Source organism: Heptranchias perlo, unplaced genomic scaffold (assembly GCF_035084215.1).
Source record: "Heptranchias perlo isolate sHepPer1 unplaced genomic scaffold, sHepPer1.hap1 HAP1_SCAFFOLD_1449, whole genome shotgun sequence".
In the NCBI taxonomy this organism is placed as follows: Eukaryota; Metazoa; Chordata; class Chondrichthyes; order Hexanchiformes; family Hexanchidae; genus Heptranchias; species Heptranchias perlo.
Window position 1 is genome coordinate 1 of NW_027138699.1, and position 25701 is coordinate 25701.

The 25701-nt window shown below is 50.2% G+C and overlaps 7 non-coding genes and 14 pseudogenes across 7 annotated transcripts; 7 read left to right on the forward strand and 14 right to left on the reverse strand.

Annotated features, from left to right (window-relative positions):
- Positions 1-1189: 1189 nt before the first annotated feature.
- On the forward strand, positions 1190-1355 carry LOC137308997 (U1 spliceosomal RNA). The gene has a single exon (XR_010959713.1). It is a non-coding gene; the product is annotated as a U1 spliceosomal RNA (small nuclear RNA).
- A 933-nt stretch (positions 1356-2288) lies between these two features.
- On the reverse strand, positions 2289-2417 carry LOC137309016 (U2 spliceosomal RNA; annotated as a pseudogene).
- Positions 2418-3261: 844 nt separating this feature from the next.
- On the reverse strand, positions 3262-3467 carry LOC137309008 (U2 spliceosomal RNA; annotated as a pseudogene).
- A 1231-nt stretch (positions 3468-4698) lies between these two features.
- LOC137309009 (U1 spliceosomal RNA) lies at positions 4699-4864 on the forward strand. Its single transcript, XR_010959720.1, has one exon. It is a non-coding gene; the product is annotated as a U1 spliceosomal RNA (small nuclear RNA).
- Positions 4865-5797: 933 nt separating this feature from the next.
- LOC137309017 (U2 spliceosomal RNA) lies at positions 5798-5926 on the reverse strand (annotated as a pseudogene).
- An 844-nt stretch (positions 5927-6770) lies between these two features.
- On the reverse strand, positions 6771-6976 carry LOC137309010 (U2 spliceosomal RNA; annotated as a pseudogene).
- A 1231-nt stretch (positions 6977-8207) lies between these two features.
- LOC137309020 (U1 spliceosomal RNA) lies at positions 8208-8373 on the forward strand. The gene has a single exon (XR_010959721.1). It is a non-coding gene; the product is annotated as a U1 spliceosomal RNA (small nuclear RNA).
- A 933-nt stretch (positions 8374-9306) lies between these two features.
- LOC137309018 (U2 spliceosomal RNA) lies at positions 9307-9435 on the reverse strand (annotated as a pseudogene).
- Positions 9436-10279: 844 nt separating this feature from the next.
- LOC137309011 (U2 spliceosomal RNA) lies at positions 10280-10485 on the reverse strand (annotated as a pseudogene).
- A 1231-nt stretch (positions 10486-11716) lies between these two features.
- On the forward strand, positions 11717-11882 carry LOC137309029 (U1 spliceosomal RNA). The gene has a single exon (XR_010959722.1). It is a non-coding gene; the product is annotated as a U1 spliceosomal RNA (small nuclear RNA).
- Positions 11883-12815: 933 nt separating this feature from the next.
- Positions 12816-12944, reverse strand: LOC137309019 (U2 spliceosomal RNA; annotated as a pseudogene).
- Positions 12945-13788: 844 nt separating this feature from the next.
- LOC137309012 (U2 spliceosomal RNA) lies at positions 13789-13994 on the reverse strand (annotated as a pseudogene).
- A 1231-nt stretch (positions 13995-15225) lies between these two features.
- LOC137309030 (U1 spliceosomal RNA) lies at positions 15226-15391 on the forward strand. The gene has a single exon (XR_010959723.1). It is a non-coding gene; the product is annotated as a U1 spliceosomal RNA (small nuclear RNA).
- A 935-nt stretch (positions 15392-16326) lies between these two features.
- Positions 16327-16455, reverse strand: LOC137309021 (U2 spliceosomal RNA; annotated as a pseudogene).
- An 844-nt stretch (positions 16456-17299) lies between these two features.
- Positions 17300-17505, reverse strand: LOC137309013 (U2 spliceosomal RNA; annotated as a pseudogene).
- A 1231-nt stretch (positions 17506-18736) lies between these two features.
- LOC137308998 (U1 spliceosomal RNA) lies at positions 18737-18902 on the forward strand. Its single transcript, XR_010959714.1, has one exon. It is a non-coding gene; the product is annotated as a U1 spliceosomal RNA (small nuclear RNA).
- A 935-nt stretch (positions 18903-19837) lies between these two features.
- On the reverse strand, positions 19838-19966 carry LOC137309023 (U2 spliceosomal RNA; annotated as a pseudogene).
- An 844-nt stretch (positions 19967-20810) lies between these two features.
- Positions 20811-21016, reverse strand: LOC137309014 (U2 spliceosomal RNA; annotated as a pseudogene).
- Positions 21017-22247: 1231 nt separating this feature from the next.
- LOC137308999 (U1 spliceosomal RNA) lies at positions 22248-22413 on the forward strand. The gene has a single exon (XR_010959715.1). It is a non-coding gene; the product is annotated as a U1 spliceosomal RNA (small nuclear RNA).
- Positions 22414-23346: 933 nt separating this feature from the next.
- Positions 23347-23475, reverse strand: LOC137309024 (U2 spliceosomal RNA; annotated as a pseudogene).
- Positions 23476-24319: 844 nt separating this feature from the next.
- On the reverse strand, positions 24320-24525 carry LOC137309015 (U2 spliceosomal RNA; annotated as a pseudogene).
- Between the last annotated feature and the right edge of the window lie 1176 nt (positions 24526-25701).

The following is a 25701-nucleotide window of genomic DNA, read 5'->3' on the forward strand; positions in this document are numbered from 1 at the left end:
TCTACAAGCCAAAGCTCTACACTCTGCCCGAGGGGATTTCTCCCTGACTGCATCCCCCCGGCATACAATGGCAGGAAGGCTCCAAATGGTTGCCTTCCCCCACTTGACCACTTGATCTTCGCCAAAAGGCCGAGAAGCGATAACGCGCTCGATGCGAATTGATCTCCGCTCCTGTTTTCCCTCCCTCTTTGGTCTCTGGCTGACTGTGTCTAAAGCAGTCTGGAAGCACTGCCGTTCTCTCCCACTCTGGGCACATTTTTGCCACCGTTTCTAATTGCAACAGTGGATCAGTTTAAAGAAGTTGCCGTTTTTTCCTTTCTTGCTAGGATTGCTTGACAGATTGGTAAATTTGCCAGTCGGCCACCGATCAGATGGGAGAAGGTGGTGTCTCAACGGACCTCCGTCAGTCAGTCTCAGTCACTAACTCACTGCCGTGGAAGGAAACCGCTTTAAAGAAAACTAGTGACGTGACGTGACGTGTCTCACAGCGAGTGAGTGAGATTGCAACGGCCAATTGAGAAAGAGGTGAGGTGCTGACAATCAGCAGCTCGTGTTTAAACGTTCATTCCACAGCAGGCAAGACCAATCAAAAGAAAATACTGCAGATGCTGGCTCGGCTGGCTGGGCTGGCTGGCTGGAAATGGGAAATAAATACACAAGACGTGTTAAAGGCTGGTTAAACTGTCGAAAGAAACAAGGCGTTAATGTTTCAGAAGTGCCTATTGAAAGATGTCTCTCAAGCTGCTCCCTGACTGGGCCCTGTCCATTGTCACGTTAATCCCAGGGCGGGGCGGGACTGCTTTGACCAGGAGACCTGTTTTCTGGGACGCAGGTGTGACATTCCAGGGAGTGCACCTGCTTTGTGCTGATTCGAAACGACCACGACAACGGCAACTTGCAGTTCTATATTACCACGACAACGCGCGTGTATATATTGCTACAGCAACAACTGGAGGCGGGACATTTCCCTTGAAGGGCGACATGCAAACAACCATCGCCGGCACCGCATCGCTGCAGTATTTTCTCCCAGAGTGTATCATCGGATATACGGTACGATATTTGAGCGGAATTAATCTCTCAGAGCATCAGCACGTTGCGAGCGAAGGGACGTTTTGATTCTTAAAACCTGCCCTTGCAATCGTAAAAGGTAGCGAATGCTGTCTAGTGGCAGTGTGTGGCGACACAAGGCATACTTACCTGGCAGGGGAGAATCTGTGATCCCGAAGGCGGATCTCCCAGGACGAGGCTAGCCCATTGCACTTGGGGTGTGCGCTGACGCCTGCGATGTCCCCAAATGCGGGATACTCGACTGCAAAATTTGTGGTAGTGGGGGACTGCGTTCGCGCTCTCCCCTGCATCGAAACGAAAAGTTAGATTGTCGACCCCGCGGTCCACCAATCGGATGGGTGACGGTGTTGTGTGTGTGTGTGTGTGTGTGTGTGTACGTATGTCAGTCAGTCTCTCACTCAGAGCTGCTGTGGAAGGAAACCTTTTTAAAAAGAACTTGCATATCGAAAGAAAGATGTGTCTCAAGCTGCCGGGGCCCTGTCCATTGTCACGTTAATGGCTGGACTGCTTTGACCAGGAGACCTGTTTCCTGGGTCGGAGGTGTGAGATTCCAGGGGACCTGCTTTGTGCTGATTTCCAACGGCCGTCCCTCCCTCCCTCCCCCCAGGCCTTCCTTCTGAACAACTTTGTCGTTTTATCGAGGGCCAGAAGCCTGCCTGTGAAAGGGAAGGATCAGCCGGTCGGCCCCCTGCTGGTCGCTGCTGCTCGTGGAGCAGGCGTGCGTGTCCTCAGCCTCTCGGACAGGTTCCTCAGGCGGTTGAGGCAGCTCCCCCAGGTGGCCCAGTGGTCGAGGACGCAACCTTTTAAATCGTTGAGACCCGGGTTCCAATCCCGGTCGGGGGGATGATTTTCTGGTGCAGATTAATTGGCACCACTCAAAGAAAGTCTCCCCTCCTGAGCGCAATGCTCCACCCTCACCACCACTGCCTTTTCCTCACCGAGACAAACAGACAGTCCGTCCAGTCCAGGAGCGCAGTTTTCATTTGTACTCAGACCCTGCTTGTTCAAAGTTAAGTTATTTTGCAGTTTGAATTATAATCGCTGCCTGCGTGCGAGCGAGCGAGCGAGCGAACGAGCGGCACTCAGCCCAGGAGAAGAAAAGAATAGCACTGAGCTGAGAAAGTAAGTGCAATATATCAGCTTTATTCTCAGTCATAATACGTACACACGGACAGAGACGCTGGGAAAGAGCTGTTTTTCCTTTTGAATATCTCCCCACAGGGAGGTGCACCGTTGCCAGAGACACTGCAATACTGGGTCGATGCGTGGAGTGGACGGAGCCAAGCCCCTATTCCATCTCCCTGTTGCAAAATTCAATTTAATATTCGGTCCCGAAGCCGAGAAGCGATAACCTCCTGAATAGACGTTTGCCATTTGACTGAGTGTGAAAAGACTGAGTGTCAAAGTGGAAATGGCAACTCAAGCCCTCTGCTGGTGACACTGCTGCTACTGTAGGGAGCCATGTGTTCAGCCTTCTGTATATGTTTGCAGGGGATTGAGGGCAACTCCCCTGGTGGTCCAGTGGTTAGGACGCAACATTTAAAACTCGTTGAGACCCGGGTTCGAATCCTGGTCAGGGGATGATTTTCTGGTGCAGATTAATTGGCACCGTTCAAGAAAATCTCCCATCCTGAGCACAATGCTCCACCCAAACCAGTGCCTTTTACTCACCTTAACACTCAGTTAGCAGCACAGTTTGATCTCACAGCTTCCAATGTGGCCATTCACAGTGCACTCCCTCCAAACACACACGCACTGTCTGCTCGCATTTTTAAAGTCAGCAACGTGAAGTTATTTCGCCTCTCGCTTGTGGCAGTTTGAACGTTAACATTGTGTCTCTCTCGCGCTCTCTGTTTCGGGAAATGTCTGACTTGGAAACAATTAATTCTGGAACTGCCAGTTTAAAACTGCAGTAATTTTTCACACAACAACTGGAGTTGAATGTTTCAGGTCAGGAGACCAAGTCTGTGGAAGGTGGCACGTCCCAATACACAGGCTTGCAGCTTCCTGAAAAGTGACCTGAGACTGACGTCTTTCCCTCCAAGGTAAAACTGCAAGAGGGAAAAGGAAGAAAGGGAGTGGCACTCATCCATCCCAGGAGTAAACAAAAAAACCACAGTTGCAATATCTCAGCATTCTGAGTAATAATACAGGCTCCAAAAATCCGTTCAGCATTTTGAATATCTCCCCACAGGGAGGTGCACCGTTGCCAGAGACACTGTAATACTGGGTCGATGCGTGGAGTGGACGGAGCAAGCTCTTGTTCCATCTCCCGGTTCCAAAAATCAATTTAATATTTGGTCCCCAGATAGGGGACATATCAGATATTAAACTGATAAGAACAGAAACTTTTTTTTTTTTTTTTCTGACACTCTGGGGTGCCTTATTGCCTTACAGATTCATTCCAGATTCCTTGCAGTGACATTACATCAAGCCAAAGCTCTACAAGCCAAAGCTCTACACTCTGCCCGAGGGGATTTCTCCCTGACTGCATCCCCCCGGCATACAATGGCAGGAAGGCTCCAAATGGTTGCCTTCCCCCACTTGACCACTTGATCTTCGCCAAAAGGCCGAGAAGCGATAACGCGCTCGATGCGAATTGATCTCCGCTCCTGTTTTCCCTCCCTCTTTGGTCTCTGGCTGACTGTGTCTAAAGCAGTCTGGAAGCACTGCCGTTCTCTCCCACTCTGGGCACATTTTTGCCACCGTTTCTAATTGCAACAGTGGATCAGTTTAAAGAAGTTGCCGTTTTTTCCTTTCTTGCTAGGATTGCTTGACAGATTGGTAAATTTGCCAGTCGGCCACCGATCAGATGGGAGAAGGTGGTGTCTCAACGGACCTCCGTCAGTCAGTCTCAGTCACTAACTCACTGCCGTGGAAGGAAACCGCTTTAAAGAAAACTAGTGACGTGACGTGACGTGTCTCACAGCGAGTGAGTGAGATTGCAACGGCCAATTGAGAAAGAGGTGAGGTGCTGACAATCAGCAGCTCGTGTTTAAACGTTCATTCCACAGCAGGCAAGACCAATCAAAAGAAAATACTGCAGATGCTGGCTCGGCTGGCTGGGCTGGCTGGCTGGAAATGGGAAATAAATACACAAGACGTGTTAAAGGCTGGTTAAACTGTCGAAAGAAACAAGGCGTTAATGTTTCAGAAGTGCCTATTGAAAGATGTCTCTCAAGCTGCTCCCTGACTGGGCCCTGTCCATTGTCACGTTAATCCCAGGGCGGGGCGGGACTGCTTTGACCAGGAGACCTGTTTTCTGGGACGCAGGTGTGACATTCCAGGGAGTGCACCTGCTTTGTGCTGATTCGAAACGACCACGACAACGGCAACTTGCAGTTCTATATTACCACGACAACGCGCGTGTATATATTGCTACAGCAACAACTGGAGGCGGGACATTTCCCTTGAAGGGCGACATGCAAACAACCATCGCCGGCACCGCATCGCTGCAGTATTTTCTCCCAGAGTGTATCATCGGATATACGGTACGATATTTGAGCGGAATTAATCTCTCAGAGCATCAGCACGTTGCGAGCGAAGGGACGTTTTGATTCTTAAAACCTGCCCTTGCAATCGTAAAAGGTAGCGAATGCTGTCTAGTGGCAGTGTGTGGCGACACAAGGCATACTTACCTGGCAGGGGAGAATCTGTGATCCCGAAGGCGGATCTCCCAGGACGAGGCTAGCCCATTGCACTTGGGGTGTGCGCTGACGCCTGCGATGTCCCCAAATGCGGGATACTCGACTGCAAAATTTGTGGTAGTGGGGGACTGCGTTCGCGCTCTCCCCTGCATCGAAACGAAAAGTTAGATTGTCGACCCCGCGGTCCACCAATCGGATGGGTGACGGTGTTGTGTGTGTGTGTGTGTGTGTGTGTGTACGTATGTCAGTCAGTCTCTCACTCAGAGCTGCTGTGGAAGGAAACCTTTTTAAAAAGAACTTGCATATCGAAAGAAAGATGTGTCTCAAGCTGCCGGGGCCCTGTCCATTGTCACGTTAATGGCTGGACTGCTTTGACCAGGAGACCTGTTTCCTGGGTCGGAGGTGTGAGATTCCAGGGGACCTGCTTTGTGCTGATTTCCAACGGCCGTCCCTCCCTCCCTCCCCCCAGGCCTTCCTTCTGAACAACTTTGTCGTTTTATCGAGGGCCAGAAGCCTGCCTGTGAAAGGGAAGGATCAGCCGGTCGGCCCCCTGCTGGTCGCTGCTGCTCGTGGAGCAGGCGTGCGTGTCCTCAGCCTCTCGGACAGGTTCCTCAGGCGGTTGAGGCAGCTCCCCCAGGTGGCCCAGTGGTCGAGGACGCAACCTTTTAAATCGTTGAGACCCGGGTTCCAATCCCGGTCGGGGGGATGATTTTCTGGTGCAGATTAATTGGCACCACTCAAAGAAAGTCTCCCCTCCTGAGCGCAATGCTCCACCCTCACCACCACTGCCTTTTCCTCACCGAGACAAACAGACAGTCCGTCCAGTCCAGGAGCGCAGTTTTCATTTGTACTCAGACCCTGCTTGTTCAAAGTTAAGTTATTTTGCAGTTTGAATTATAATCGCTGCCTGCGTGCGAGCGAGCGAGCGAGCGAACGAGCGGCACTCAGCCCAGGAGAAGAAAAGAATAGCACTGAGCTGAGAAAGTAAGTGCAATATATCAGCTTTATTCTCAGTCATAATACGTACACACGGACAGAGACGCTGGGAAAGAGCTGTTTTTCCTTTTGAATATCTCCCCACAGGGAGGTGCACCGTTGCCAGAGACACTGCAATACTGGGTCGATGCGTGGAGTGGACGGAGCCAAGCCCCTATTCCATCTCCCTGTTGCAAAATTCAATTTAATATTCGGTCCCGAAGCCGAGAAGCGATAACCTCCTGAATAGACGTTTGCCATTTGACTGAGTGTGAAAAGACTGAGTGTCAAAGTGGAAATGGCAACTCAAGCCCTCTGCTGGTGACACTGCTGCTACTGTAGGGAGCCATGTGTTCAGCCTTCTGTATATGTTTGCAGGGGATTGAGGGCAACTCCCCTGGTGGTCCAGTGGTTAGGACGCAACATTTAAAACTCGTTGAGACCCGGGTTCGAATCCTGGTCAGGGGATGATTTTCTGGTGCAGATTAATTGGCACCGTTCAAGAAAATCTCCCATCCTGAGCACAATGCTCCACCCAAACCAGTGCCTTTTACTCACCTTAACACTCAGTTAGCAGCACAGTTTGATCTCACAGCTTCCAATGTGGCCATTCACAGTGCACTCCCTCCAAACACACACGCACTGTCTGCTCGCATTTTTAAAGTCAGCAACGTGAAGTTATTTCGCCTCTCGCTTGTGGCAGTTTGAACGTTAACATTGTGTCTCTCTCGCGCTCTCTGTTTCGGGAAATGTCTGACTTGGAAACAATTAATTCTGGAACTGCCAGTTTAAAACTGCAGTAATTTTTCACACAACAACTGGAGTTGAATGTTTCAGGTCAGGAGACCAAGTCTGTGGAAGGTGGCACGTCCCAATACACAGGCTTGCAGCTTCCTGAAAAGTGACCTGAGACTGACGTCTTTCCCTCCAAGGTAAAACTGCAAGAGGGAAAAGGAAGAAAGGGAGTGGCACTCATCCATCCCAGGAGTAAACAAAAAAACCACAGTTGCAATATCTCAGCATTCTGAGTAATAATACAGGCTCCAAAAATCCGTTCAGCATTTTGAATATCTCCCCACAGGGAGGTGCACCGTTGCCAGAGACACTGTAATACTGGGTCGATGCGTGGAGTGGACGGAGCAAGCTCTTGTTCCATCTCCCGGTTCCAAAAATCAATTTAATATTTGGTCCCCAGATAGGGGACATATCAGATATTAAACTGATAAGAACAGAAACTTTTTTTTTTTTTTTTCTGACACTCTGGGGTGCCTTATTGCCTTACAGATTCATTCCAGATTCCTTGCAGTGACATTACATCAAGCCAAAGCTCTACAAGCCAAAGCTCTACACTCTGCCCGAGGGGATTTCTCCCTGACTGCATCCCCCCGGCATACAATGGCAGGAAGGCTCCAAATGGTTGCCTTCCCCCACTTGACCACTTGATCTTCGCCAAAAGGCCGAGAAGCGATAACGCGCTCGATGCGAATTGATCTCCGCTCCTGTTTTCCCTCCCTCTTTGGTCTCTGGCTGACTGTGTCTAAAGCAGTCTGGAAGCACTGCCGTTCTCTCCCACTCTGGGCACATTTTTGCCACCGTTTCTAATTGCAACAGTGGATCAGTTTAAAGAAGTTGCCGTTTTTTCCTTTCTTGCTAGGATTGCTTGACAGATTGGTAAATTTGCCAGTCGGCCACCGATCAGATGGGAGAAGGTGGTGTCTCAACGGACCTCCGTCAGTCAGTCTCAGTCACTAACTCACTGCCGTGGAAGGAAACCGCTTTAAAGAAAACTAGTGACGTGACGTGACGTGTCTCACAGCGAGTGAGTGAGATTGCAACGGCCAATTGAGAAAGAGGTGAGGTGCTGACAATCAGCAGCTCGTGTTTAAACGTTCATTCCACAGCAGGCAAGACCAATCAAAAGAAAATACTGCAGATGCTGGCTCGGCTGGCTGGGCTGGCTGGCTGGAAATGGGAAATAAATACACAAGACGTGTTAAAGGCTGGTTAAACTGTCGAAAGAAACAAGGCGTTAATGTTTCAGAAGTGCCTATTGAAAGATGTCTCTCAAGCTGCTCCCTGACTGGGCCCTGTCCATTGTCACGTTAATCCCAGGGCGGGGCGGGACTGCTTTGACCAGGAGACCTGTTTTCTGGGACGCAGGTGTGACATTCCAGGGAGTGCACCTGCTTTGTGCTGATTCGAAACGACCACGACAACGGCAACTTGCAGTTCTATATTACCACGACAACGCGCGTGTATATATTGCTACAGCAACAACTGGAGGCGGGACATTTCCCTTGAAGGGCGACATGCAAACAACCATCGCCGGCACCGCATCGCTGCAGTATTTTCTCCCAGAGTGTATCATCGGATATACGGTACGATATTTGAGCGGAATTAATCTCTCAGAGCATCAGCACGTTGCGAGCGAAGGGACGTTTTGATTCTTAAAACCTGCCCTTGCAATCGTAAAAGGTAGCGAATGCTGTCTAGTGGCAGTGTGTGGCGACACAAGGCATACTTACCTGGCAGGGGAGAATCTGTGATCCCGAAGGCGGATCTCCCAGGACGAGGCTAGCCCATTGCACTTGGGGTGTGCGCTGACGCCTGCGATGTCCCCAAATGCGGGATACTCGACTGCAAAATTTGTGGTAGTGGGGGACTGCGTTCGCGCTCTCCCCTGCATCGAAACGAAAAGTTAGATTGTCGACCCCGCGGTCCACCAATCGGATGGGTGACGGTGTTGTGTGTGTGTGTGTGTGTGTGTGTGTACGTATGTCAGTCAGTCTCTCACTCAGAGCTGCTGTGGAAGGAAACCTTTTTAAAAAGAACTTGCATATCGAAAGAAAGATGTGTCTCAAGCTGCCGGGGCCCTGTCCATTGTCACGTTAATGGCTGGACTGCTTTGACCAGGAGACCTGTTTCCTGGGTCGGAGGTGTGAGATTCCAGGGGACCTGCTTTGTGCTGATTTCCAACGGCCGTCCCTCCCTCCCTCCCCCCAGGCCTTCCTTCTGAACAACTTTGTCGTTTTATCGAGGGCCAGAAGCCTGCCTGTGAAAGGGAAGGATCAGCCGGTCGGCCCCCTGCTGGTCGCTGCTGCTCGTGGAGCAGGCGTGCGTGTCCTCAGCCTCTCGGACAGGTTCCTCAGGCGGTTGAGGCAGCTCCCCCAGGTGGCCCAGTGGTCGAGGACGCAACCTTTTAAATCGTTGAGACCCGGGTTCCAATCCCGGTCGGGGGGATGATTTTCTGGTGCAGATTAATTGGCACCACTCAAAGAAAGTCTCCCCTCCTGAGCGCAATGCTCCACCCTCACCACCACTGCCTTTTCCTCACCGAGACAAACAGACAGTCCGTCCAGTCCAGGAGCGCAGTTTTCATTTGTACTCAGACCCTGCTTGTTCAAAGTTAAGTTATTTTGCAGTTTGAATTATAATCGCTGCCTGCGTGCGAGCGAGCGAGCGAGCGAACGAGCGGCACTCAGCCCAGGAGAAGAAAAGAATAGCACTGAGCTGAGAAAGTAAGTGCAATATATCAGCTTTATTCTCAGTCATAATACGTACACACGGACAGAGACGCTGGGAAAGAGCTGTTTTTCCTTTTGAATATCTCCCCACAGGGAGGTGCACCGTTGCCAGAGACACTGCAATACTGGGTCGATGCGTGGAGTGGACGGAGCCAAGCCCCTATTCCATCTCCCTGTTGCAAAATTCAATTTAATATTCGGTCCCGAAGCCGAGAAGCGATAACCTCCTGAATAGACGTTTGCCATTTGACTGAGTGTGAAAAGACTGAGTGTCAAAGTGGAAATGGCAACTCAAGCCCTCTGCTGGTGACACTGCTGCTACTGTAGGGAGCCATGTGTTCAGCCTTCTGTATATGTTTGCAGGGGATTGAGGGCAACTCCCCTGGTGGTCCAGTGGTTAGGACGCAACATTTAAAACTCGTTGAGACCCGGGTTCGAATCCTGGTCAGGGGATGATTTTCTGGTGCAGATTAATTGGCACCGTTCAAGAAAATCTCCCATCCTGAGCACAATGCTCCACCCAAACCAGTGCCTTTTACTCACCTTAACACTCAGTTAGCAGCACAGTTTGATCTCACAGCTTCCAATGTGGCCATTCACAGTGCACTCCCTCCAAACACACACGCACTGTCTGCTCGCATTTTTAAAGTCAGCAACGTGAAGTTATTTCGCCTCTCGCTTGTGGCAGTTTGAACGTTAACATTGTGTCTCTCTCGCGCTCTCTGTTTCGGGAAATGTCTGACTTGGAAACAATTAATTCTGGAACTGCCAGTTTAAAACTGCAGTAATTTTTCACACAACAACTGGAGTTGAATGTTTCAGGTCAGGAGACCAAGTCTGTGGAAGGTGGCACGTCCCAATACACAGGCTTGCAGCTTCCTGAAAAGTGACCTGAGACTGACGTCTTTCCCTCCAAGGTAAAACTGCAAGAGGGAAAAGGAAGAAAGGGAGTGGCACTCATCCATCCCAGGAGTAAACAAAAAAACCACAGTTGCAATATCTCAGCATTCTGAGTAATAATACAGGCTCCAAAAATCCGTTCAGCATTTTGAATATCTCCCCACAGGGAGGTGCACCGTTGCCAGAGACACTGTAATACTGGGTCGATGCGTGGAGTGGACGGAGCAAGCTCTTGTTCCATCTCCCGGTTCCAAAAATCAATTTAATATTTGGTCCCCAGATAGGGGACATATCAGATATTAAACTGATAAGAACAGAAACTTTTTTTTTTTTTTTTCTGACACTCTGGGGTGCCTTATTGCCTTACAGATTCATTCCAGATTCCTTGCAGTGACATTACATCAAGCCAAAGCTCTACAAGCCAAAGCTCTACACTCTGCCCGAGGGGATTTCTCCCTGACTGCATCCCCCCGGCATACAATGGCAGGAAGGCTCCAAATGGTTGCCTTCCCCCACTTGACCACTTGATCTTCGCCAAAAGGCCGAGAAGCGATAACGCGCTCGATGCGAATTGATCTCCGCTCCTGTTTTCCCTCCCTCTTTGGTCTCTGGCTGACTGTGTCTAAAGCAGTCTGGAAGCACTGCCGTTCTCTCCCACTCTGGGCACATTTTTGCCACCGTTTCTAATTGCAACAGTGGATCAGTTTAAAGAAGTTGCCGTTTTTTCCTTTCTTGCTAGGATTGCTTGACAGATTGGTAAATTTGCCAGTCGGCCACCGATCAGATGGGAGAAGGTGGTGTCTCAACGGACCTCCGTCAGTCAGTCTCAGTCACTAACTCACTGCCGTGGAAGGAAACCGCTTTAAAGAAAACTAGTGACGTGACGTGACGTGTCTCACAGCGAGTGAGTGAGATTGCAACGGCCAATTGAGAAAGAGGTGAGGTGCTGACAATCAGCAGCTCGTGTTTAAACGTTCATTCCACAGCAGGCAAGACCAATCAAAAGAAAATACTGCAGATGCTGGCTCGGCTGGCTGGGCTGGCTGGCTGGAAATGGGAAATAAATACACAAGACGTGTTAAAGGCTGGTTAAACTGTCGAAAGAAACAAGGCGTTAATGTTTCAGAAGTGCCTATTGAAAGATGTCTCTCAAGCTGCTCCCTGACTGGGCCCTGTCCATTGTCACGTTAATCCCAGGGCGGGGCGGGACTGCTTTGACCAGGAGACCTGTTTTCTGGGACGCAGGTGTGACATTCCAGGGAGTGCACCTGCTTTGTGCTGATTCGAAACGACCACGACAACGGCAACTTGCAGTTCTATATTACCACGACAACGCGCGTGTATATATTGCTACAGCAACAACTGGAGGCGGGACATTTCCCTTGAAGGGCGACATGCAAACAACCATCGCCGGCACCGCATCGCTGCAGTATTTTCTCCCAGAGTGTATCATCGGATATACGGTACGATATTTGAGCGGAATTAATCTCTCAGAGCATCAGCACGTTGCGAGCGAAGGGACGTTTTGATTCTTAAAACCTGCCCTTGCAATCGTAAAAGGTAGCGAATGCTGTCTAGTGGCAGTGTGTGGCGACACAAGGCATACTTACCTGGCAGGGGAGAATCTGTGATCCCGAAGGCGGATCTCCCAGGACGAGGCTAGCCCATTGCACTTGGGGTGTGCGCTGACGCCTGCGATGTCCCCAAATGCGGGATACTCGACTGCAAAATTTGTGGTAGTGGGGGACTGCGTTCGCGCTCTCCCCTGCATCGAAACGAAAAGTTAGATTGTCGACCCCGCGGTCCACCAATCGGATGGGTGACGGTGTTGTGTGTGTGTGTGTGTGTGTGTGTGTACGTATGTCAGTCAGTCTCTCACTCAGAGCTGCTGTGGAAGGAAACCTTTTTAAAAAGAACTTGCATATCGAAAGAAAGATGTGTCTCAAGCTGCCGGGGCCCTGTCCATTGTCACGTTAATGGCTGGACTGCTTTGACCAGGAGACCTGTTTCCTGGGTCGGAGGTGTGAGATTCCAGGGGACCTGCTTTGTGCTGATTTCCAACGGCCGTCCCTCCCTCCCTCCCCCCAGGCCTTCCTTCTGAACAACTTTGTCGTTTTATCGAGGGCCAGAAGCCTGCCTGTGAAAGGGAAGGATCAGCCGGTCGGCCCCCTGCTGGTCGCTGCTGCTCGTGGAGCAGGCGTGCGTGTCCTCAGCCTCTCGGACAGGTTCCTCAGGCGGTTGAGGCAGCTCCCCCAGGTGGCCCAGTGGTCGAGGACGCAACCTTTTAAATCGTTGAGACCCGGGTTCCAATCCCGGTCGGGGGGATGATTTTCTGGTGCAGATTAATTGGCACCACTCAAAGAAAGTCTCCCCTCCTGAGCGCAATGCTCCACCCTCACCACCACTGCCTTTTCCTCACCGAGACAAACAGACAGTCCGTCCAGTCCAGGAGCGCAGTTTTCATTTGTACTCAGACCCTGCTTGTTCAAAGTTAAGTTATTTTGCAGTTTGAATTATAATCGCTGCCTGCGTGCGAGCGAGCGAGCGAGCGAACGAGCGGCACTCAGCCCAGGAGAAGAAAAGAATAGCACTGAGCTGAGAAAGTAAGTGCAATATATCAGCTTTATTCTCAGTCATAATACGTACACACGGACAGAGACGCTGGGAAAGAGCTGTTTTTCCTTTTGAATATCTCCCCACAGGGAGGTGCACCGTTGCCAGAGACACTGCAATACTGGGTCGATGCGTGGAGTGGACGGAGCCAAGCCCCTATTCCATCTCCCTGTTGCAAAATTCAATTTAATATTCGGTCCCGAAGCCGAGAAGCGATAACCTCCTGAATAGACGTTTGCCATTTGACTGAGTGTGAAAAGACTGAGTGTCAAAGTGGAAATGGCAACTCAAGCCCTCTGCTGGTGACACTGCTGCTACTGTAGGGAGCCATGTGTTCAGCCTTCTGTATATGTTTGCAGGGGATTGAGGGCAACTCCCCTGGTGGTCCAGTGGTTAGGACGCAACATTTAAAACTCGTTGAGACCCGGGTTCGAATCCTGGTCAGGGGATGATTTTCTGGTGCAGATTAATTGGCACCGTTCAAGAAAATCTCCCATCCTGAGCACAATGCTCCACCCAAACCAGTGCCTTTTACTCACCTTAACACTCAGTTAGCAGCACAGTTTGATCTCACAGCTTCCAATGTGGCCATTCACAGTGCACTCCCTCCAAACACACACGCACTGTCTGCTCGCATTTTTAAAGTCAGCAACGTGAAGTTATTTCGCCTCTCGCTTGTGGCAGTTTGAACGTTAACATTGTGTCTCTCTCGCGCTCTCTGTTTCGGGAAATGTCTGACTTGGAAACAATTAATTCTGGAACTGCCAGTTTAAAACTGCAGTAATTTTTCACACAACAACTGGAGTTGAATGTTTCAGGTCAGGAGACCAAGTCTGTGGAAGGTGGCACGTCCCAATACACAGGCTTGCAGCTTCCTGAAAAGTGACCTGAGACTGACGTCTTTCCCTCCAAGGTAAAACTGCAAGAGGGAAAAGGAAGAAAGGGAGTGGCACTCATCCATCCCAGGAGTAAACAAAAAAACCACAGTTGCAATATCTCAGCATTCTGAGTAATAATACAGGCTCCAAAAATCCGTTCAGCATTTTGAATATCTCCCCACAGGGAGGTGCACCGTTGCCAGAGACACTGTAATACTGGGTCGATGCGTGGAGTGGACGGAGCAAGCTCTTGTTCCATCTCCCGGTTCCAAAAATCAATTTAATATTTGGTCCCCAGATAGGGGACATATCAGATATTAAACTGATAAGAACAGAAACTTTTTTTTTTTTTTTTCTGACACTCTGGGGTGCCTTATTGCCTTACAGATTCATTCCAGATTCCTTGCAGTGACATTACATCAAGCCAAAGCTCTACAAGCCAAAGCTCTACACTCTGCCCGAGGGGATTTCTCCCTGACTGCATCCCCCCGGCATACAATGGCAGGAAGGCTCCAAATGGTTGCCTTCCCCCACTTGACCACTTGATCTTCGCCAAAAGGCCGAGAAGCGATAACGCGCTCGATGCGAATTGATCTCCGCTCCTGTTTTCCCTCCCTCTTTGGTCTCTGGCTGACTGTGTCTAAAGCAGTCTGGAAGCACTGCCGTTCTCTCCCACTCTGGGCACATTTTTGCCACCGTTTCTAATTGCAACAGTGGATCAGTTTAAAGAAGTTGCCGTTTTTTCCTTTCTTGCTAGGATTGCTTGACAGATTGGTAAATTTGCCAGTCGGCCACCGATCAGATGGGAGAAGGTGGTGTCTCAACGGACCTCCGTCAGTCAGTCTCAGTCACTAACTCACTGCCGTGGAAGGAAACCGCTTTAAAGAAAACTAGTGACGTGACGTGACGTGTCTCACAGCGAGTGAGTGAGATTGCAACGGCCAATTGAGAAAGAGGTGAGGTGCTGACAATCAGCAGCTCGTGTTTAAACGTTCATTCCACAGCAGGCAAGACCAATCAAAAGAAAATACTGCAGATGCTGGCTCGGCTGGCTGGGCTGGCTGGCTGGAAATGGGAAATAAATACACAAGACGTGTTAAAGGCTGGTTAAACTGTCGAAAGAAACAAGGCGTTAATGTTTCAGAAGTGCCTATTGAAAGATGTCTCTCAAGCTGCTCCCTGACTGGGCCCTGTCCATTGTCACGTTAATCCCAGGGCGGGGCGGGACTGCTTTGACCAGGAGACCTGTTTTCTGGGACGCAGGTGTGACATTCCAGGGAGTGCACCTGCTTTGTGCTGATTCGAAACGACCACGACAACGGCAACTTGCAGTTCTATATTACCACGACAACGCGCGTGTATATATTGCTACAGCAACAACTGGAGGCGGGACATTTCCCTTGAAGGGCGACATGCAAACAACCATCGCCGGCACCGCATCGCTGCAGTATTTTCTCCCAGAGTGTATCATCGGATATACGGTACGATATTTGAGCGGAATTAATCTCTCAGAGCATCAGCACGTTGCGAGCGAAGGGACGTTTTGATTCTTAAAACCTGCCCTTGCAATCGTAAAAGGTAGCGAATGCTGTCTAGTGGCAGTGTGTGGCGACACAAGGCATACTTACCTGGCAGGGGAGAATCTGTGATCCCGAAGGCGGATCTCCCAGGACGAGGCTAGCCCATTGCACTTGGGGTGTGCGCTGACGCCTGCGATGTCCCCAAATGCGGGATACTCGACTGCAAAATTTGTGGTAGTGGGGGACTGCGTTCGCGCTCTCCCCTGCATCGAAACGAAAAGTTAGATTGTCGACCCCGCGGTCCACCAATCGGATGGGTGACGGTGTTGTGTGTGTGTGTGTGTGTGTGTGTGTGTACGTATGTCAGTCAGTCTCTCACTCAGAGCTGCTGTGGAAGGAAACCTTTTTAAAAAGAACTTGCATATCGAAAGAAAGATGTGTCTCAAGCTGCCGGGGCCCTGTCCATTGTCACGTTAATGGCTGGACTGCTTTGACCAGGAGACCTGTTTCCTGGGTCGGAGGTGTGAGATTCCAGGGGACCTGCTTTGTGCTGATTTCCAACGGCCGTCCCTCCCTCCCTCCCCCCAGGCCTTCCTTCTGAACAACTTTGTCGTTTTATCGAGGGCCAGAAGCCTGCCTGTGAAAGGGAAGGATCAGCCGGTCGGCCCCCTGCTGGTCGCTGCTGCTCGTGGAGCAGGCGTGCGTGTCCTCAGCCTCTCGGACAGGTTCCTCAGGCGGTTGAGGCAGCTCCCCCAGGTGGCCCAGTGGTCGAGGACGCAACCTTTTAAATCGTTGAGACCCGGGTTCCAATCCCGGTCGGGGGGATGATTTTCTGGTGCAGATTAATTGGCACCACTCAAAGAAAGTCTCCCCTCCTGAGCGCAATGCTCCACCCTCACCACCACTGCCTTTTCCTCACCGAGACAAACAGACAGTCCGTCCAGTCCAGGAGCGCAGTTTTCATTTGTACTCAGACCCTGCTTGTTCAAAGTTAAGTTATTTTGCAGTTTGAATTATAATCGCTGCCTGCGTGCGAGCGAGCGAGCGAGCGAACGAGCGGCACTCAGCCCAGGAGAAGAAAAGAATAGCACTGAGCTGAGAAAGTAAGTGCAATATATCAGCTTTATTCTCAGTCATAATACGTACACACGGACAGAGACGCTGGGAAAGAGCTGTTTTTCCTTTTGAATATCTCCCCACAGGGAGGTGCACCGTTGCCAGAGACACTGCAATACTGGGTCGATGCGTGGAGTGGACGGAGCCAAGCCCCTATTCCATCTCCCTGTTGCAAAATTCAATTTAATATTCGGTCCCGAAGCCGAGAAGCGATAACCTCCTGAATAGACGTTTGCCATTTGACTGAGTGTGAAAAGACTGAGTGTCAAAGTGGAAATGGCAAGTCAAGCCCTCTGCTGGTGACACTGCTGCTACTGTAGGGAGCCATGTGTTCAGCCTTCTGTATATGTTTGCAGGGGATTGAGGGCAACTCCCCTGGTGGTCCAGTGGTTAGGACGCAACATTTAAAACTCGTTGAGACCCGGGTTCGAATCCTGGTCAGGGGATGATTTTCTGGTGCAGATTAATTGGCACCGTTCAAGAAAATCTCCCATCCTGAGCGCAATGCTCCACCCAAACCAGTGCCTTTTACTCACCTTAACACTCAGTTAGCAGCACAGTTTGATCTCACAGCTTCCAATGTGGCCATTCACAGTGCACTCCCTCCAAACACACACGCACTGTCTGCTCGCATTTTTAAAGTCAGCAACGTGAAGTTATTTCGCCTCTCGCTTGTGGCAGTTTGAACGTTAACATTGTGTCTCTCTCGCGCTCTCTGTTTCGGGAAATGTCTGACTTGGAAACAATTAATTCTGGAACTGCCAGTTTAAAACTGCAGTAATTTTTCACACAACAACTGGAGTTGAATGTTTCAGGTCAGGAGACCAAGTCTGTGGAAGGTGGCACGTCCCAATACACAGGCTTGCAGCTTCCTGAAAAGTGACCTGAGACTGACGTCTTTCCCTCCAAGGTAAAACTGCAAGAGGGAAAAGGAAGAAAGGGAGTGGCACTCATCCATCCCAGGAGTAAACAAAAAAACCACAGTTGCAATATCTCAGCATTCTGAGTAATAATACAGGCTCCAAAAATCCGTTCAGCATTTTGAATATCTCCCCACAGGGAGGTGCACCGTTGCCAGAGACACTGTAATACTGGGTCGATGCGTGGAGTGGACGGAGCAAGCTCTTGTTCCATCTCCCGGTTCCAAAAATCAATTTAATATTTGGTCCCCAGATAGGGGACATATCAGATATTAAACTGATAAGAACAGAAACTTTTTTTTTTTTTTTTCTGACACTCTGGGGTGCCTTATTGCCTTACAGATTCATTCCAGATTCCTTGCAGTGACATTACATCAAGCCAAAGCTCTACAAGCCAAAGCTCTACACTCTGCCCGAGGGGATTTCTCCCTGACTGCATCCCCCCGGCATACAATGGCAGGAAGGCTCCAAATGGTTGCCTTCCCCCACTTGACCACTTGATCTTCGCCAAAAGGCCGAGAAGCGATAACGCGCTCGATGCGAATTGATCTCCGCTCCTGTTTTCCCTCCCTCTTTGGTCTCTGGCTGACTGTGTCTAAAGCAGTCTGGAAGCACTGCCGTTCTCTCCCACTCTGGGCACATTTTTGCCACCGTTTCTAATTGCAACAGTGGATCAGTTTAAAGAAGTTGCCGTTTTTTCCTTTCTTGCTAGGATTGCTTGACAGATTGGTAAATTTGCCAGTCGGCCACCGATCAGATGGGAGAAGGTGGTGTCTCAACGGACCTCCGTCAGTCAGTCTCAGTCACTAACTCACTGCCGTGGAAGGAAACCGCTTTAAAGAAAACTAGTGACGTGACGTGACGTGTCTCACAGCGAGTGAGTGAGATTGCAACGGCCAATTGAGAAAGAGGTGAGGTGCTGACAATCAGCAGCTCGTGTTTAAACGTTCATTCCACAGCAGGCAAGACCAATCAAAAGAAAATACTGCAGATGCTGGCTCGGCTGGCTGGGCTGGCTGGCTGGAAATGGGAAATAAATACACAAGACGTGTTAAAGGCTGGTTAAACTGTCGAAAGAAACAAGGCGTTAATGTTTCAGAAGTGCCTATTGAAAGATGTCTCTCAAGCTGCTCCCTGACTGGGCCCTGTCCATTGTCACGTTAATCCCAGGGCGGGGCGGGACTGCTTTGACCAGGAGACCTGTTTTCTGGGACGCAGGTGTGACATTCCAGGGAGTGCACCTGCTTTGTGCTGATTCGAAACGACCACGACAACGGCAACTTGCAGTTCTATATTACCACGACAACGCGCGTGTATATATTGCTACAGCAACAACTGGAGGCGGGACATTTCCCTTGAAGGGCGACATGCAAACAACCATCGCCGGCACCGCATCGCTGCAGTATTTTCTCCCAGAGTGTATCATCGGATATACGGTACGATATTTGAGCGGAATTAATCTCTCAGAGCATCAGCACGTTGCGAGCGAAGGGACGTTTTGATTCTTAAAACCTGCCCTTGCAATCGTAAAAGGTAGCGAATGCTGTCTAGTGGCAGTGTGTGGCGACACAAGGCATACTTACCTGGCAGGGGAGAATCTGTGATCCCGAAGGCGGATCTCCCAGGACGAGGCTAGCCCATTGCACTTGGGGTGTGCGCTGACGCCTGCGATGTCCCCAAATGCGGGATACTCGACTGCAAAATTTGTGGTAGTGGGGGACTGCGTTCGCGCTCTCCCCTGCATCGAAACGAAAAGTTAGATTGTCGACCCCGCGGTCCACCAATCGGATGGGTGACGGTGTTGTGTGTGTGTGTGTGTGTGTGTGTGTGTACGTATGTCAGTCAGTCTCTCACTCAGAGCTGCTGTGGAAGGAAACCTTTTTAAAAAGAACTTGCATATCGAAAGAAAGATGTGTCTCAAGCTGCCGGGGCCCTGTCCATTGTCACGTTAATGGCTGGACTGCTTTGACCAGGAGACCTGTTTCCTGGGTCGGAGGTGTGAGATTCCAGGGGACCTGCTTTGTGCTGATTTCCAACGGCCGTCCCTCCCTCCCTCCCCCCAGGCCTTCCTTCTGAACAACTTTGTCGTTTTATCGAGGGCCAGAAGCCTGCCTGTGAAAGGGAAGGATCAGCCGGTCGGCCCCCTGCTGGTCGCTGCTGCTCGTGGAGCAGGCGTGCGTGTCCTCAGCCTCTCGGACAGGTTCCTCAGGCGGTTGAGGCAGCTCCCCCAGGTGGCCCAGTGGTCGAGGACGCAACCTTTTAAATCGTTGAGACCCGGGTTCCAATCCCGGTCGGGGGGATGATTTTCTGGTGCAGATTAATTGGCACCACTCAAAGAAAGTCTCCCCTCCTGAGCGCAATGCTCCACCCTCACCACCACTGCCTTTTCCTCACCGAGACAAACAGACAGTCCGTCCAGTCCAGGAGCGCAGTTTTCATTTGTACTCAGACCCTGCTTGTTCAAAGTTAAGTTATTTTGCAGTTTGAATTATAATCGCTGCCTGCGTGCGAGCGAGCGAGCGAGCGAACGAGCGGCACTCAGCCCAGGAGAAGAAAAGAATAGCACTGAGCTGAGAAAGTAAGTGCAATATATCAGCTTTATTCTCAGTCATAATACGTACACACGGACAGAGACGCTGGGAAAGAGCTGTTTTTCCTTTTGAATATCTCCCCACAGGGAGGTGCACCGTTGCCAGAGACACTGCAATACTGGGTCGATGCGTGGAGTGGACGGAGCCAAGCCCCTATTCCATCTCCCTGTTGCAAAATTCAATTTAATATTCGGTCCCGAAGCCGAGAAGCGATAACCTCCTGAATAGACGTTTGCCATTTGACTGAGTGTGAAAAGACTGAGTGTCAAAGTGGAAATGGCAAGTCAAGCCCTCTGCTGGTGACACTGCTGCTACTGTAGGGAGCCATGTGTTCAGCCTTCTGTATATGTTTGCAGGGGATTGAGGGCAACTCCCCTGGTGGTCCAGTGGTTAGGACGCAACATTTAAAACTCGTTGAGACCCGGGTTCGAATCCTGGTCAGGGGATGATTTTCTGGTGCAGATTAATTGGCACCGTTCAAGAAAATCTCCCATCCTGAGCGCAATGCTCCACCCAAACCAGTGCCTTTTACTCACCTTAACACTCAGTTAGCAGCACAGTTTGATCTCACAGCTTCCAATGTGGCCATTCACAGTGCACTCCCTCCAAACACACACGCACTGTCTGCTCGCATTTTTAAAGTCAGCAACGTGAAGTTATTTCGCCTCTCGCTTGTGGCAGTTTGAACGTTAACATTGTGTCTCTCTCGCGCTCTCTGTTTCGGGAAATGTCTGACTTGGAAACAATTAATTCTGGAACTGCCAGTTTAAAACTGCAGTAATTTTTCACACAACAACTGGAGTTGAATGTTTCAGGTCAGGAGACCAAGTCTGTGGAAGGTGGCACGTCCCAATACACAGGCTTGCAGCTTCCTGAAAAGTGACCTGAGACTGACGTCTTTCCCTCCAAGGTAAAACTGCAAGAGGGAAAAGGAAGAAAGGGAGTGGCACTCATCCATCCCAGGAGTAAACAAAAAAACCACAGTTGCAATATCTCAGCATTCTGAGTAATAATACAGGCTCCAAAAATCCGTTCAGCATTTTGAATATCTCCCCACAGGGAGGTGCACCGTTGCCAGAGACACTGTAATACTGGGTCGATGCGTGGAGTGGACGGAGCAAGCTCTTGTTCCATCTCCCGGTTCCAAAAATCAATTTAATATTTGGTCCCCAGATAGGGGACATATCAGATATTAAACTGATAAGAACAGAAACTTTTTTTTTTTTTTTTCTGACACTCTGGGGTGCCTTATTGCCTTACAGATTCATTCCAGATTCCTTGCAGTGACATTACATCAAGCCAAAGCTCTACAAGCCAAAGCTCTACACTCTGCCCGAGGGGATTTCTCCCTGACTGCATCCCCCCGGCATACAATGGCAGGAAGGCTCCAAATGGTTGCCTTCCCCCACTTGACCACTTGATCTTCGCCAAAAGGCCGAGAAGCGATAACGCGCTCGATGCGAATTGATCTCCGCTCCTGTTTTCCCTCCCTCTTTGGTCTCTGGCTGACTGTGTCTAAAGCAGTCTGGAAGCACTGCCGTTCTCTCCCACTCTGGGCACATTTTTGCCACCGTTTCTAATTGCAACAGTGGATCAGTTTAAAGAAGTTGCCGTTTTTTCCTTTCTTGCTAGGATTGCTTGACAGATTGGTAAATTTGCCAGTCGGCCACCGATCAGATGGGAGAAGGTGGTGTCTCAACGGACCTCCGTCAGTCAGTCTCAGTCACTAACTCACTGCCGTGGAAGGAAACCGCTTTAAAGAAAACTAGTGACGTGACGTGACGTGTCTCACAGCGAGTGAGTGAGATTGCAACGGCCAATTGAGAAAGAGGTGAGGTGCTGACAATCAGCAGCTCGTGTTTAAACGTTCATTCCACAGCAGGCAAGACCAATCAAAAGAAAATACTGCAGATGCTGGCTCGGCTGGCTGGGCTGGCTGGCTGGAAATGGGAAATAAATACACAAGACGTGTTAAAGGCTGGTTAAACTGTCGAAAGAAACAAGGCGTTAATGTTTCAGAAGTGCCTATTGAAAGATGTCTCTCAAGCTGCTCCCTGACTGGGCCCTGTCCATTGTCACGTTAATCCCAGGGCGGGGCGGGACTGCTTTGACCAGGAGACCTGTTTTCTGGGACGCAGGTGTGACATTCCAGGGAGTGCACCTGCTTTGTGCTGATTCGAAACGACCACGACAACGGCAACTTGCAGTTCTATATTACCACGACAACGCGCGTGTATATATTGCTACAGCAACAACTGGAGGCGGGACATTTCCCTTGAAGGGCGACATGCAAACAACCATCGCCGGCACCGCATCGCTGCAGTATTTTCTCCCAGAGTGTATCATCGGATATACGGTACGATATTTGAGCGGAATTAATCTCTCAGAGCATCAGCACGTTGCGAGCGAAGGGACGTTTTGATTCTTAAAACCTGCCCTTGCAATCGTAAAAGGTAGCGAATGCTGTCTAGTGGCAGTGTGTGGCGACACAAGGCATACTTACCTGGCAGGGGAGAATCTGTGATCCCGAAGGCGGATCTCCCAGGACGAGGCTAGCCCATTGCACTTGGGGTGTGCGCTGACGCCTGCGATGTCCCCAAATGCGGGATACTCGACTGCAAAATTTGTGGTAGTGGGGGACTGCGTTCGCGCTCTCCCCTGCATCGAAACGAAAAGTTAGATTGTCGACCCCGCGGTCCACCAATCGGATGGGTGACGGTGTTGTGTGTGTGTGTGTGTGTGTGTGTGTACGTATGTCAGTCAGTCTCTCACTCAGAGCTGCTGTGGAAGGAAACCTTTTTAAAAAGAACTTGCATATCGAAAGAAAGATGTGTCTCAAGCTGCCGGGGCCCTGTCCATTGTCACGTTAATGGCTGGACTGCTTTGACCAGGAGACCTGTTTCCTGGGTCGGAGGTGTGAGATTCCAGGGGACCTGCTTTGTGCTGATTTCCAACGGCCGTCCCTCCCTCCCTCCCCCCAGGCCTTCCTTCTGAACAACTTTGTCGTTTTATCGAGGGCCAGAAGCCTGCCTGTGAAAGGGAAGGATCAGCCGGTCGGCCCCCTGCTGGTCGCTGCTGCTCGTGGAGCAGGCGTGCGTGTCCTCAGCCTCTCGGACAGGTTCCTCAGGCGGTTGAGGCAGCTCCCCCAGGTGGCCCAGTGGTCGAGGACGCAACCTTTTAAATCGTTGAGACCCGGGTTCCAATCCCGGTCGGGGGGATGATTTTCTGGTGCAGATTAATTGGCACCACTCAAAGAAAGTCTCCCCTCCTGAGCGCAATGCTCCACCCTCACCACCACTGCCTTTTCCTCACCGAGACAAACAGACAGTCCGTCCAGTCCAGGAGCGCAGTTTTCATTTGTACTCAGACCCTGCTTGTTCAAAGTTAAGTTATTTTGCAGTTTGAATTATAATCGCTGCCTGCGTGCGAGCGAGCGAGCGAGCGAACGAGCGGCACTCAGCCCAGGAGAAGAAAAGAATAGCACTGAGCTGAGAAAGTAAGTGCAATATATCAGCTTTATTCTCAGTCATAATACGTACACACGGACAGAGACGCTGGGAAAGAGCTGTTTTTCCTTTTGAATATCTCCCCACAGGGAGGTGCACCGTTGCCAGAGACACTGCAATACTGGGTCGATGCGTGGAGTGGACGGAGCCAAGCCCCTATTCCATCTCCCTGTTGCAAAATTCAATTTAATATTCGGTCCCGAAGCCGAGAAGCGATAACCTCCTGAATAGACGTTTGCCATTTGACTGAGTGTGAAAAGACTGAGTGTCAAAGTGGAAATGGCAAGTCAAGCCCTCTGCTGGTGACACTGCTGCTACTGTAGGGAGCCATGTGTTCAGCCTTCTGTATATGTTTGCAGGGGATTGAGGGCAACTCCCCTGGTGGTCCAGTGGTTAGGACGCAACATTTAAAACTCGTTGAGACCCGGGTTCGAATCCTGGTCAGGGGATGATTTTCTGGTGCAGATTAATTGGCACCGTTCAAGAAAATCTCCCATCCTGAGCACAATGCTCCACCCAAACCAGTGCCTTTTACTCACCTTAACACTCAGTTAGCAGCACAGTTTGATCTCACAGCTTCCAATGTGGCCATTCACAGTGCACTCCCTCCAAACACACACGCACTGTCTGCTCGCATTTTTAAAGTCAGCAACGTGAAGTTATTTCGCCTCTCGCTTGTGGCAGTTTGAACGTTAACATTGTGTCTCTCTCGCGCTCTCTGTTTCGGGAAATGTCTGACTTGGAAACAATTAATTCTGGAACTGCCAGTTTAAAACTGCAGTAATTTTTCACACAACAACTGGAGTTGAATGTTTCAGGTCAGGAGACCAAGTCTGTGGAAGGTGGCACGTCCCAATACACAGGCTTGCAGCTTCCTGAAAAGTGACCTGAGACTGACGTCTTTCCCTCCAAGGTAAAACTGCAAGAGGGAAAAGGAAGAAAGGGAGTGGCACTCATCCATCCCAGGAGTAAACAAAAAAACCACAGTTGCAATATCTCAGCATTCTGAGTAATAATACAGGCTCCAAAAATCCGTTCAGCATTTTGAATATCTCCCCACAGGGAGGTGCACCGTTGCCAGAGACACTGTAATACTGGGTCGATGCGTGGAGTGGACGGAGCAAGCTCTTGTTCCATCTCCCGGTTCCAAAAATCAATTTAATATTTGGTCCCCAGATAGGGGACATATCAGATATTAAACTGATAAGAACAGAAACTTTTTTTTTTTTTTTTCTGACACTCTGGGGTGCCTTATTGCCTTACAGATTCATTCCAGATTCCTTGCAGTGACATTACATCAAGCCAAAGCTCTACAAGCCAAAGCTCTACACTCTGCCCGAGGGGATTTCTCCCTGACTGCATCCCCCCGGCATACAATGGCAGGAAGGCTCCAAATGGTTGCCTTCCCCCACTTGACCACTTGATCTTCGCCAAAAGGCCGAGAAGCGATAACGCGCTCGATGCGAATTGATCTCCGCTCCTGTTTTCCCTCCCTCTTTGGTCTCTGGCTGACTGTGTCTAAAGCAGTCTGGAAGCACTGCCGTTCTCTCCCACTCTGGGCACATTTTTGCCACCGTTTCTAATTGCAACAGTGGATCAGTTTAAAGAAGTTGCCGTTTTTTCCTTTCTTGCTAGGATTGCTTGACAGATTGGTAAATTTGCCAGTCGGCCACCGATCAGATGGGAGAAGGTGGTGTCTCAACGGACCTCCGTCAGTCAGTCTCAGTCACTAACTCACTGCCGTGGAAGGAAACCGCTTTAAAGAAAACTAGTGACGTGACGTGACGTGTCTCACAGCGAGTGAGTGAGATTGCAACGGCCAATTGAGAAAGAGGTGAGGTGCTGACAATCAGCAGCTCGTGTTTAAACGTTCATTCCACAGCAGGCAAGACCAATCAAAAGAAAATACTGCAGATGCTGGCTCGGCTGGCTGGGCTGGCTGGCTGGAAATGGGAAATAAATACACAAGACGTGTTAAAGGCTGGTTAAACTGTCGAAAGAAACAAGGCGTTAATGTTTCAGAAGTGCCTATTGAAAGATGTCTCTCAAGCTGCTCCCTGACTGGGCCCTGTCCATTGTCACGTTAATCCCAGGGCGGGGCGGGACTGCTTTGACCAGGAGACCTGTTTTCTGGGACGCAGGTGTGACATTCCAGGGAGTGCACCTGCTTTGTGCTGATTCGAAACGACCACGACAACGGCAACTTGCAGTTCTATATTACCACGACAACGCGCGTGTATATATTGCTACAGCAACAACTGGAGGCGGGACATTTCCCTTGAAGGGCGACATGCAAACAACCATCGCCGGCACCGCATCGCTGCAGTATTTTCTCCCAGAGTGTATCATCGGATATACGGTACGATATTTGAGCGGAATTAATCTCTCAGAGCATCAGCACGTTGCGAGCGAAGGGACGTTTTGATTCTTAAAACCTGCCCTT